Source organism: Convolutriloba macropyga, chromosome 11 (genome assembly GCF_964194025.1).
Source record: "Convolutriloba macropyga chromosome 11, txConMacr16.3, whole genome shotgun sequence".
NCBI classification, from domain to species: Eukaryota; Metazoa; Xenacoelomorpha; order Acoela; family Convolutidae; genus Convolutriloba; species Convolutriloba macropyga.
In genome coordinates this window covers 42290640-42300677 of record NC_134478.1, presented here as the reverse complement: position 1 = coordinate 42300677, position 10038 = coordinate 42290640, and positions in this window count along the sequence as shown.

Genomic DNA, 10038 nt, shown 5'->3' with positions numbered 1-10038 from the left:
AATTTGAGGCAACAAAACCGTTTTACTTTAGTAATTTGCAAGAAACGACCTGTACATACAACGGTTTTCAATTTTAATTCTCACTGCATTTCTTAGACAAATTAGAAGAGTTTTTGAGTTTCTGATACCATTATTTTTTCAAGAATTCCCTTGTCTGCAACGGTCATCTTTTAAAATATCGTAAGGTTTTTGAATTTGACGCTTATTTTGTATGATCATGCAATATTCTCGGAAAAAACTATTATCATGCATGATTACAGTCTAAAATATGGATACATACATTTTGACTTGTAAACTTGAAGCGATAAAGCGAGCAAACAGTTTAATGCGATGAGATTTGTTTTGAACGAAGTTTAAAGCACTTGTTGTAAACTTGTGTGTCTATTTTGTGCAAAATTTTTGCTTGACCATTTTTGCGCTTTTGTCCTAGAACATTCTTTGACTTCTGAAGTGACCTTTTTCGTTTCTCTTAATTGCTCTCACTCCCAAACTATGTTTGTTGCTAAAGTAATTGTGATTGTAGAATAGGCGTGATGACCGAGTGTCGAATGCGTGTCGAGGACTCGTGGTCTTTTTATGCGATTTCTCCGTTCACCATTTTGACTTTTTGTCCTCAAAACCAGGTTAAACGGGAAACGCGCGGAGGGCATTAAGCTCTCTTGAGCATTTTGGCTTACTAGACTCTAAGTATGCGATTCGCCTAAGAGTTTTGAATCCTCCGTGCGCTCCCCCTCCGCCGCGTCCACAACACGCTCCCTTTAATTAAACTAAAGGTAGTCTCCCAAAATCGTAGCTAGGTACTGACGAAGACCAGCGCTCGCCAGTCGTTGAATGCAATTCGCCCGACGGTAGTTGATTGTTTATATAAAGGGTAGCTAGCTTCTATTTTATCCTCTGGTGAGTAAAGACTCGATGAGTTGGTTTTTAGCGGCTAAATTGTTCTTGTCATTTCAAAATGACTATTCTATACAATTGACTTCTGGGGGCAACAGATTAGAGAGACGAAAATAGCTTTGAGCGTAATATAAGTGCGAAGTTTAGAAGTTTTCAATAAATTTCAAGACTGCTTGTCTTTTTGGCTCGCACTGTTCAATTGATCTGCTGGTCAGATATAGTAGTTCTACGTTATTCATTCATTTCGTTGGATTGTATCTGAGGACTTGTCCTGCTATGTTTTTTTTAACTTTGTCGAACAAAAGTTTGTTTCAATTTTTTTTTTCATTTTGCTTCTTCGACATTTTGAGGCTTTTTCGAAATCTTTGACTTCTCTGGGCTAGTTTAACTTGTCTCTCATTCTACTCAAATTGCTTTTAAACAGCATTTGCTCTTAAGCAGCAGAGTCTGTAAAAAAAACGAAATCAAAAATAGAAACGAAATGATGCCATAGAGCCCAATTTTATTTGCCCTTCACATGAACATTGCTGTTATAAGTCCTAATTAACTTATCTTATGCGGTTTGGCATTGGTACTAGCTCCTATATCCTCTCACTAAGAATCAGTAGAATGTTCAATTACAAAATGAGATCAAAATAGTTTGCACTTTTAGAATTTTTTTGTTCAAAAGTAACTTTATCCTTGTTTTCTATTCCTTCAATGCCATTCGTGATTATGCGAATCAGCGGCGGCTATTTTCTGGCAATCTGTCGGGTATGTTTTTTTTTCGCTCGCTTGGTAGAAATAATTTTTTAACTTGAGATATGGGATCAACTGGTAAAGACCGAGGACATTAAGTGTGTTTATCTGCCATTATGCTTTCGTAGGTTTTATGTGTATGGATTCTCGAAGATGCCGAGTAAGCGAAACTTCATGGTTTGAAGGGCAATTCGAAATTCGGCAGGATGAACTAAATTTAAATTTTGACAAATTTAAGCTCCTTTTGAATGCAAATAAGAGACAGGATACTCCTTTAGTCTCTTTCGTAGATAGTTTCTAATTCAGCTATGTATATTTTTTATTTAATTTTATTTTCATTGATTGAAATTTCTCAAATGAAATTTTTCAATCTTAAAAATGTTCGTTGCATTTAGCCCATATTAGTACGTTTTAATGAAATTTCTTCTCAGATGTTTTTGTCGATTTAATGAGGGTGACACAGTAAAGATGGAAAGTAATAAGTCGTTCGTTGAGCGTTACCAGCCAAAAAATTCACGGTTAACCGTAATTGGTCGGTCATTTATCCAACTATGAGCAGCCTTTATAGTATAGCTAATTTATTGATCTCGAATGAAGGAGTTATGGTAAACGTGTGTCTTTTATATGCAATTTTTTGGCTTGACCTTTTTGCGTTTTTTCTAAAATATTCCTTTGATTTCTCAAATGACTTTCACGCACGTCTTCTCAATTTTTGAGTGATTTCAATTCCTTTCACTTCGAAATAAAGTTTGTTGTTTAAACAAAACCGATTGTTAAACTCCATCAGAAGTCCCTGACAGCCTAGCTGTTAAGACCTCTGTTTAGTTGATGTAATCGTACTAAGGAGGTCGTGGTTCGAATCCTACCGTAGGCTGATGTTTTTGCACCCATTAAGAAAATTTTATCGAGGCTAAAGCCCCTGAATTAAATTGCGCGAGAGCATTTTTTCCGACGTTAGTCGGTTTATGTTTTTGCTCGCCAATCTACAGACTAGATATGCATTGCTTTCTACTTCATTCAGCTTATCTGCATGGTTTTGTAATCAGCGGGAATCGAAGGTGAGCCAAGACCCCCCTGAATACGCATATTTTCTTTAAAAAATATGCGGAATTTTTTTTGGAAGGCAGAACTTGGCAGAAAGCAGTATTTTGGAAGTGCAGTACATTGCAGCAGTTGCTTTCTGGTAGAAGGATTTTTGGAAAGTAATGAGATACAAACTTTTGGATCTTCATCATTATTTTCGAAGCTTCTTTGGGCACTTTTGCTGCAATTCGAATTCAAGTTTGTGCAATGAAATTTTCGCATGTTGAGACTCAAAAAAAATCTTCCCACCACTCAGTTTTTCAAGTTTTTAATTTTCAACAATTTCATGTTTCGGTTTCAATATAAATATACATATTGAGATTATTGGTGAGCTATATCCTGGATAATTAATGAGAAAACTTTTCAATGCTATGGTAGAGTACCACTCAGCTTGTGCGTAGAAATGCACGGCCCTTTGACACTCATATCTTTAATAGAATACAAATGCTACTCTCAGTTAAGCCTTGAGTACCACGATTTTACTTAGACAAGACGGGAAACAAGGTGTTAATTTCAATTAGCAGAACGTTGATTACAATGACTGTCAAAAATTTTCTCTATGGAACGAAATTAAGCTAACAATTTTTCCAAAATACTTTTGAATTGCCCTTGAACGAAGTTTGAAGCAATTGTTGTGGTCATTTATTATGCAAAATTTTCATTTGACCGTTTTTGTAGGTTTTTGAAAATTAATAGCCGCCTTCATCTTCTCAACCGGCTGTTATAGTGCTGCTTTTTTAGAATTCAAGAATTGGATTGTATTTGTGTTGTTCTTTTTTGTGGAAGATGCTTGACAGATTGTTCAATGACTTCGATATTTTAAAAAGGGATAAAGAGGTATGGAATAATTACTTCTATGACCATTTTATGAGCTATATGTTTTGGTACTGCAAACATAAAAACTCAAAATTTTGGCAATTTTTAATTTTTTAAAGAATTTTTTGTTTTCATATAAATCTTGTGTTTGATATTCATAAAATGAAATGATTTTTCCGATCTTTTTGTATGAGAGCTAGGAATTGACATTTCATGTCTGTCCGTCCAATTGGACTTTGTGGTTTTTAGTCCTAGCATTCCCCTATACGTTTTGCTCTCCCTGTTGCATAATGAGTCAGCACCCACTGAATCATTGTGCTATTATGGAACGTGACCTTGGGGATTGCAAGCAAATTTGCACTCATTCAGCGAGGCTCAAATGCGGAAACGATCCTATATAACTGTGTCCCTTTCTTGCTCTGGTTGACTTTCCCTTTTTTAAAGATTGGTTTCTGCTAGGCTTACATCGGGCTCAGTTTCCAATTCTGTTGAGGAAAAATGAAACACCTTTTGGAAAAAATTTTTCTCTGAAACTCAGCTCGCATTTTGAAAGCCGGCTATTATAGCGCTCCTTTTTTACAATTCGAGAATTGGGTTACATTGGTGCCTCTGTTCTTTTTTGGTTAAGATGCTTTCACATTTTTCAATGACTTCTATCTTTAGAAAAGGGATAAAGAGGCACGGGATAATTACTTCTATGACTATTTTATAAGCTATATGTTTTGGTACTCTAAACATAAAAACTCAAAATGATAATATTTAAGATAATTTTTTCAAATTTTTGGATTTTTTTCGTCATTTTGTGAGTTTCTACCCCCCAGATCCCAGGAAACGTCCTCTAGGGTTGGATAATAGGGTACTGCATATTTTCCAGACGCAATGGAATGGTTTCCATTTTTTAAGGATCACAAATTTTTGCAATTTTAGCGATTTTAGCAATTTTTCTCAATTTTTGAAAGAATTTCGTCTTGCTTTTGATTTTCTCCAGACCCAGGCGCCAGGAAGCCTCCTCTGGGGTCGGATGGTAGGTTAGTGAATAGGTGCTAGGGACAGGGTACTGTTGGGAAATTTTTAATATTACGACTTTGCAATTTTTTGATGTAATTTGAAGATTTATCAAATTTTCTAAAAATTTTCATCCGTGTTTATTGACATTTATGAGCAATCGAAACTCTTTAAGGAGTTGGAAAAGGGTTACTGAATATTTTCTGGAGATAGTTCATCGGTTTTGAATGTATTAATATCACTTCTTTTAGAATTAGAACAATCATTTTCAAATTTTAAAATAATTTGTTATTTGAGTATATCGATCTTTAAAGACCAATGCGATTTTTTTGGTCCTTCAGATGCGCTTTTGGACAGATTAGAGAGACAAAAATAGTTTTGAGCATAATAAAAGTGAGAAATTTTTAATAAATTTCAAGACTGCTTGTCTTTTGGCTCGCACTGTTCAATTGATCTGCTGGTCAGAGAGAGTAGTTCTACGTTATTCATTGATTTCGTTGGATTGTATCTGAGGACTTGTCCTGCTATGTTTTGTTCACTTTGTCGGACAGAAATTTGTTCGATTTACTTCATTTTGCCTTTTTTGTACATTTTGCGGATTTTTCGAATTCTGTGACTTCTCTAGGCTAGTTTTACTCGTCTCCCATTCTACTCAAAGTGCTTTTAAACAGCATTTGCTCTTAAGCAGCAGAGTCTGTAAAAAAATGAAATCAAAAATAGAAAAAGAATGATGCCATAGAGCCCAATTTTATTTGCCCTTTACATGAACATTGCTGTTATAAGTCTTAATTAATGCGGTTTGGAATTGGTACTAGCTCCTGTATCCTCTCATTAAGAAACAGTAGAATGTTCAATTACAAAATGACATCAAAATAGTTCGCACTTTAAAAAAACTTGCTCAAAAGTCAATTTCTCTTTTCTTTATTCCTTCAATCCCAATCTGGATTATGTGAATCGGCGGCGACTATTTTCCGGCAATCTGTCGGGTGTGTTTTTTTCGTTCGCTTGTAGAATTAATTTTTTAACTTGAGATATGGGATCAACCGGTAAAGACCCAGGGGCATTATGTATTTATCTCTTTAAGTTTTCTTAGGTTTTATTTGTATGTATCTTCGTAAATGCCGAGTTAGCGAAACTTCATGGTTTGAAGGGCAATTCAAAATTCGACAGGATGGACTAAATTTAAATTTTGACAACTTTAAGCTCCTTTTTAATACAAATAAGAGACAGGATACTCTGTTTGTCTCTTTTGTAGATAGTTTTTAATTCAGTTTTTCTCATCATAGTATACATCCTATTTGGTATAATTATCTTCAAACTATTGCAAAATTTTATTGGCAGTGAAATTCTTTTCAAATTTTTAGTTTGACGAATTTTAGCTTTTTTTATATAATACTTGCGACGTTTTTTTTCCAAATTTGTAGTCATTTTTTGACTATTGCCAGCCTCAAGGGCCAAAAACCTCTGGGGTCTGATGAGGGTTTTTTCGTAATTTTTAGCGGCAATGGAATCGGTTTCAACATTTCCCTATCACTAATTTTAACAATTTTTTAATATGAAACTCGCAAATTTTCTCAAGTTTTTTAACATTTGATTTGTCGTTTTTTAAGTTTTTCATCCCTGCGTGACAGGGAATCTCCTCTAGGGTTTGATAATAGGCTACTGAATAGGTGCTAGGGACAGGATAATGTTTGGAACATTTTAATATTACGACATTGCAATTTGTTTATGTAAGTTGAAGATTTTTTAAGTTTTCTGAAAATTTTCATCAGTGTTTATTGATTTTAATGAGCCAGCGAAACTCTTTAAGGAGTTGGAAAAGGGTTACTGAATATTTTCTGGAGATAATTCATCGGTTCTGAATGTATTAATATCACTTCTTTTAGAATTAGAACAATCATTTTCAAATTTTAAAATAATTTGTCATTTGAGTATATCGATCTTTAAAGACCAATGCGATTTTTTTGGTCCTTCAGATGCGCTTTTGGACAGATTAGAGAGACAAAAATAGTTTTGAGCATAATAAAAGTGAGAAATTTAGAAATTTTTAATAAATTTCAAGACTGCTTGTTTTTTGGCTCGCACTGTTCAATTGATCTGCTGGTCAGAGATAGTAGTTCTACGTTTTTCATTGATTTCGTTGGATTGTATCTGAGGACTTGTCATGCTATGTTTTTTTCACTTTGTCGAACAGAAATTTGTTCGATTTACTTCATTTTGCCTCTTTTTCTACATTTTGCGGATTTTTCGAATTCTTTGACTTCTCTATGCTAGTTTTACTCGTCTCTCACTGTACTCAAAGTGCTTTGAAACAGCATTTGCTCTTAAGCAGCAGAGTCAGTATAAAAACCGAAATCAGAATTAGAAACGGGATAAACTCATAGAGCCCAATATTAGTTGCCCTTTACATGGACTTTGCTCTTATAAGTCTTAATTAACATATCTAATGCGGTTTGGCATTCGTACTAGCTCCTGTATCGTCTCACTTAGAGACAGTAGAATGTTCAACTACAAAATGACATCAAAATATTTTGCACTTTAAAAGTGTTTTTGTGCAAAAGTCATTTTTTCCGTTGTTTTATATTACTTCAATCCCAATCATGATTCAGCCCCTTGACAATATGTTAGTCAGCCTTTTGAATTCGGTCAAAATCATTTAAGCTTTATTTTCAATTAAGCTATTTCGAGAAGTCGTTGCTGAGAAACCTTTGTGTCTAAAATAGAATATCTGTCATAGCATATTCTCACGCTATTGTTGAAAGAGGAGGCAAAATGGAGGTCTCGAATTTAAGAAAGCCGTTCTCTTGGTCATTTGAATGGTTTCATGCATCAGTTGGGCTATTTAGGAGCATGCTTTGAAAATACGGTTTTGCGGTGTGATGATTTAAACAACTGGTTTAAGATTTCGTTTTAAAAGTTTCGAAGATTTAAAAATTAATTTAAGCTGCGAAAGGCGCCCACCAATACGCCAGGGACAATTTATAATAAGTGTATCTCAAAGTTTTTAATTTTTGGCTTCTCGATTTTCTTCTCGAAGACCGAGGTGACAAAATTGAGCATTTTTAAGAATTTTTTGACATAGCAGAAAACTAATCAATTTTTTCATGCTCAAGTCAGCCTCTGCACTTTTTTCAAGTAGTGAAATTGGGAAAATTATGCAGAACATTATCAATTGATTTTTGAAGACTTTCCGTGTTTCGAAACCCACCGTCAAACATCTTCAAAAAATTATATGTTAAGTTTGCTGGAAAACTTAGTTTCTAACCCAGCGCAAAAAAAATCAGGTGACGAAAGCTAATTTCAATGAAACGCATCATTAACGAGCCTCGTAATTTTGAGAAAATAGGAATTTTTGTGTATCTGAACAATTATATTTCCCTTATTTGGCAAAAACGGGGGAAAGGCCTTTAACTGGCAATTCTTATTTGATAATCAGACATTATTATTTTGTAAAGGAACCAAGTTCCTTTATATTTTATCTCCCCCACACCCTCATTTTCCTCCCCCCCACATACACTTTCGTCCTCCAAAACCCTTTCATTTCATGATTTTCATTCCCCCAACCTATTTTCGTTGAAGCTTTTTATATGTTGATTTTATTGAAGAAGTCAGAAGTGGTTGACGTTCACTTTCAATATTATTTATAGTAAGGGATTTCCCGTTTTTGACCATAACTTGTGTGCCAATGGCGCGAATTATGATGTATTTATAGAGCTTGATTTGCTACCATAGTTGCGACTTTCAGAAATACAAATATTAATGAAAAGTTGTCTTGGTATGCAAGACTTAGGCCGAAGAGCATAAACATTTCTGCCGGAGGGTCAATGAAACAAGTTCATCGAAACACACACACACTCACACACACACAAAATACTCAATGTCGGAATGAAAACTTTTTGCTTTATTGTGTTTACATTTTCATATCAAATGCTTTCTTTTGTTGCCGGGAGTGTAAAGGAACCAAGTTCCTTTATATTTTATCTCCCCCACACCCTCATTTTCCTCCCCCCACATACACTTTCGTCCTCCAAAACCCTTTCATTTCATGATTTTCATTCCCCCAACCTATTTTCGTTGAAGCTTTTATGTTGATTTTATTGAAGAAGTCAGAAGTGGTTGACGTTCACTTTCAATATTATTTATAGTAAGGGATTTCCCGTTTTTGACCATAACTTGTGTGCCAATGGCGCGAATTATGATGTATTTATAGAGCTTGATTTGCTACCATAGTTGCGACTTTCAGAAATACAAATATTAATGAAAAGTTGTCTTGGTATGCAAGACTTAGGCCGAAGAGCATAAACATATTTGTTTCAGACGGACCACTAATTTTTAATCAACCAGTTTTTTGAATAACTCAGTGGAGAGGTAAAAAGTTTGGTATTATCAACTCTCAAAATTTTTTTACTGTACAACTAATCTCAAATGCCGGTTTCACCTGCTGTGGCATTTGATCATGTTAATTTCGGTTTGCTTGGTCTTTTTTTAAGAGATTTAAATTTGTTATAGAAGTATAAAAAATGATTGAGGTTGGCCATTTTATAACACCACAGCTATTTGATATAGCTGTCTTCAATTTTATCCTTCTCATAAATGTGAAATAATTCTAATTTAATGATCTTCTAATTTTCTTGAATACGGAAAGGAGCAAACTACTGCAATATACATAATAAAATTTCAAAAATCAAACAAAATAGTTGGAATTCAAGTTTAGCTATGCTATGAAACTGCAGCCTACCAATTTTTTTTCCTGTAGCATGAAGCCAAATATATATTTGTGCTGAATATACTTTATACTATTGAACCCGTTCTCTCAAGTTACTCCGAAATTATAATTCCATTACATATATCTATTCTATATATTTTTTCATTTATCTCTGTTTGTCAGCGTATTTAAAACGTGAGTGACAACAGAAAAAGTTTTCGAGAGTTTTTCAACCTTAATTTATCTTCTAGAAATCAGAAAATTGAAAATGGCTCTCTTTCAGGATTCATTAAGTTTTCTGAGGGCTTATCAGCAATTCAACTTAACTTTAATTTTGTTGAGCTAACATCAGCATTTTTATCTTTTTTTTCAAATTAACACGTTCGATGCTTGAGAAGTTCGATTGACTTCCAGAGGTAAAAGACAAGCAATGGAAGTCTGAATTTCGTGCTGTTTTCAGACATTGAGATAGCAGTTTAGAGGCTAATATAGTCTATTTGTGTAGCTGGTTTAGTCTTATTGTTCCGACCCCACTTGTGGGGGGAGGAACTATATACTCAAATGGGTTTTTTTTGTTCAGACAATTTTGGCCGGTCGATATATTCATCTTAGAGAAATGTGAGTGGTATCATTAAAAAGCACATCCAGCGTAGAATTCGAAATAATTTTTTTTTAATTTTATTTTTTTCGGGGAGTTATCGAGGTTTTAAGTTTCATGTGAACACGGATATTCGGTTCACTTTTGTTCACTTGTACCGTAATTTTTGTTGAATTAACATTTCTATGGAAATTTTTAT